Below are 4194 nucleotides of genomic sequence, written 5' to 3'. Positions count from 1 at the left end.
TTCTGGATATTATCGATGGACTTTATTGTTTGGAATGATTTTATCAGGCAACATTTAATTTTGTACCGTTGAATCACTAATTGATTCATCATGGTGACACCACCTCTACACATTCCTATTTTCTAGGGAGAAAGCTAGAGGAACTGCGGCAAACAAACATGATATTTCTGTTTGTATCGATGACATTTTATGCACTTGCCTAAAGAAAAGACTTTGCTTTTCTCCAAAACCATTTGTACTGTGATTTTCTCGGTCCATTGCATGCGAATTCGACACCAGTTTGTATGGATATGCCTGGATGAAACCGGAAATATCGGTTTTGTTTTGGCTAACTCAATCCCAGATATTTCTACAGCCTCTGTGTTTGTTTTTTCTGGTTACTATCAATGGACTTTATTGTTTTGAATGCTTTTTATCGGGGAACATTTTTTTCAGCTTGGATACAGTAACTGGTTCCACATGGAGACACCAGCTGTACATATTCGCATTTTCTAGGGAGAAAGCTAGAGGAACTGTGGAAAATAAGCATGATATTTCTGTTTGTATCGATGACATTTTATGCACTTGCCTAACGAAAAGACTTTGCTATTCTCCAAAACCATTTGAACTGTGATTTTCTTGGTCCCTGCATACGAATTCCACACAAGTTTGTCCGGATATGACTGGATGAAAACAGAAATATCCGGTTGTGTTGTGGCTAACTAAATACAAATATTGCTACAGCTTCTGTTTTTGTGTTTTCTAAATATTATCGATGGACTTTAATGTTTTGAATGCTTTTTAGCAGGCAACATTTAATTTTGTACCGTTGAAATACTAATGGGTTCATCATGGGAACACCAGCTCTACACATTCGTATTTTCTGGTGAGAAAGATAGAGGAACTGCGGCAAACAAACATGATACTTCTGTTTATATAGATGACATGATATTATAGATGGACTTTATTGTTTTGAATGTTTTTATCAGGCAACATTTAATTTTGTACCGGTGAATCATTAATTGGTTCATCATGGCGACACCAGCTCTACACATTCGTATTTTCTTGGGAAAAAGCTAGAGGAACTGCGGCAAACAAACATGATATTTCTGTTTGTGTCGATGACATTTTATGCACTTGCCTAACGAAAAGACGTTGCTTTACTCCAAAACCATTTGTACTGTGATTTTCTCGGTCCATTGAATACGAATTCACCAGGAGTTTGTCCGGATATGACTGGATGAAACCATAAATATCCGGTTTTGTTTTGGCTAACTCAATCCCAGATATTGCTACAGCCTTTGTGTTTGTGTATTTCTGATATTATCCACAGACTTTATTGTTTTGAATGTTTTTTATCAGGGATCATTTAATTTTGAACTGCAAAACCCTAATTGTTTCCACATGGAGACACCAGCTCTACACATTCGTATTTTCTAGGGAGAAAGCTAGAGGAACTGCGACAATCAAACATGATATTTCTGTTTGTATCGATGACATTTTATGCACTTGCCTAACGAAAAGACTCTTCTTTTCTCAAAAACCATTTGTACTGTGGTTTTCTTGTTCCATTGCTTTTGAATTCCACACCAGTTAGTCCGGATATGACTGGATGAAAACAGAAATATCCGGTTGTGTTTATTCTAACTCAATCCGAAATATTGTGAAAGCCACTGTGTTTGTGTTTTCAAATATTATCGATGGACTTTATTGTTTTGAATATTTTTATATGGGAACATTTAATTTTTGTACCATGGAAACACAAATTGGTTCTTCATGGGAACACCAGCTCTACACATTCGTATTTTCTAGGGAGATTGCCAAAGGATCTGCGGCAAACAAACATGCTATTTCTGTTTGTATAGATGACATTTTATGCACCTGCCTAACGAAAAGACTTTGCTTTTCTCCAAAGCCATTTGTACTGTGATTTTCTTGGTCCATTGCATACGAATTCCACACCACTTTGTCTTGATATGACTGGATGAAACCGTAAATATCCGGTTGTGTTTTGTCTAACTCAATCCGAAATATTGCTACAGCCGCTGTGTTTGTGTTTTCTAAATATTATCGATGGACTTTATTGTTTTGAATGCTTTTTATCGGGGATCATTTAATTTTGTTCCATTGGAATACTAATTGGTTCATCATGGGAACACCAGCTCTACACATTCGTATTTTCTAGGGAGAAAGCTAGAGGAACTGCTGCAAACAAACATGATACTTCTGTTTGTATAGATGTCATTTTATGCACTTGCCTAACGAAAAGACTTTGATTTTCTCCAGAACCATTTTACTCTGATTTTTTCCGTCCCTTGCATACGAGTTCCAAACCACTTTTTCCGGATATGACTGGATGAAACCGTAAATATCCGGTTTCGTTTTGGCTAACTCAATCCCAGATATTGCTACAGCCTTTGTGTTTGTGTATTTCTGATATTATCCACAGATTTTATTGTTTTGAATGTTTTTTATCAGGGAACATTTAATTTTGAACTGCAAAACACTGATTGTTTCCACATGGAGACACCAGCTCTACACATTCGTATATTCTAGGGAGAAACCTAGAGGAAATGCGGCAAAGTAACATGATATTTCTGTTTGTATGGATGACATTTTATGCACTTGCCTAATGAAAAGACTTTGCTTTTCTCCAAAACCATTTGTACTGTGATTTTCTCGGTCCATTGCATACGAATTCCACACCAGTTTGTCTGGATATGACTGGATGAAACCAGTCATATCCAGTTTTGTTTTGGCTAACTCAAACCGAAATATTGCTACAGCCTCTGTGTTTGTGTTTTCTGGATATTATCGATGGACTTTATTGTTTGGAACGATTTTATCAGGCAAGATTTAATTTTGAACCATTGAATCACTAATTGATTCATCATGGTGACACCACCTCTACATATTCCTATTTTCTAGGGAGAAACCTAGAGGAACTGCGGCAAACAAACATGATATTTCTGTTTGTATAGATGACATTTTATGCACTTGCCTAACGAAAAGACTTTGCTTTTCTCCAAAGCCATTTGTACTGTGATTTTCTCGGTCCATTGCATACGAATTCCACACCGGTTTGTCCGGATATGACTGGATGAAACCGCAAATATCCGGTTGTGTTTTGGCTAACTCAATCCGAAATATTTTGAAAGACTCTGTGTTTGTGTTTTCCAGATATTATCGATGGACTTTATTGTTTTGAATGTTTTTATCAGGCAACATTTAATTTTGTACCATTGAATCACTAACTGGTTCATCATGGGGACGCCAGCTCTACACATTCGTATATTCTTGGGAGAAAGCTAGAGGAACTAAGGCAAACAAACATGCTATTTCTGTTTATATCGATGACATTTTATGCACTTGCCTAACGAAAAGACTTTGATTTTCTTCAAAACCATTTGTACTGTGTTTTTTCTCCGTCCATTGCATGCGAATTCGACACCAGTTTGTATGGATATGACAGGATGAAACCGGAAATATCGGTTTTGTTTTGGCTAACTCAATCCCAGATATTGCTACAGCCTCTGTGTTTGTTTTTTCTGGTTACTATCAATGGACTTTATAGTTTTGAATGCTTTTTATCGGGGAACATTTTATTTTGAGCTTGGATACAGTAATTGGTTCCACATGGAGACACCAGCTGTACATATTCGCATTTTCTAGGCAGAAAGCTAGAGGAACTGTGGAACTTAAACATGATATTTCTGTTTGTATCGATGACATTTTATGCACTTGCCTAACGAAAAGACTTTGCTTTTCTCCAAAACCATTTGTACTGTGATTTTCTCGGTCCCTTGCCACGGATTCCACACCAGTTTGTCCGGATATGACTGGATGAAACCAGAAATGTCCGGTTGTGTTTTGGCTAACTCAAACCGAACTATTGTGAAAGCCTCTGTGTTTGTGTTTTCTGGATATTATCGATGGACTTTATTGTTTGGAATGATTTTATCAGGCAACATTTAATTTTGTACCGTTGAATCACTAATTGATTCATCATGGTGACACCACCTCTACACATTCCTATTTTCTAGGGAGAAAGCTAGAGGAACTGCGGCAAACAAACATGATATTTCTGTTTGTATCGATGACATTTTATGCACTTGCCTAAAGAAAAGACTTTGCTTTTCTCCAAAACCATTTGTACTGTGATTTTCTCGGTCCATTGCATGCGAATTCGACACCAGTTTGTATGGATATGCCTGG

This window comes from Lepus europaeus, unplaced genomic scaffold, assembly GCF_033115175.1.
Source record: "Lepus europaeus isolate LE1 unplaced genomic scaffold, mLepTim1.pri SCAFFOLD_260, whole genome shotgun sequence".
Classification (NCBI taxonomy): Eukaryota; Metazoa; Chordata; class Mammalia; order Lagomorpha; family Leporidae; genus Lepus; species Lepus europaeus.
This window is presented reverse-complemented; position numbering follows the sequence as displayed.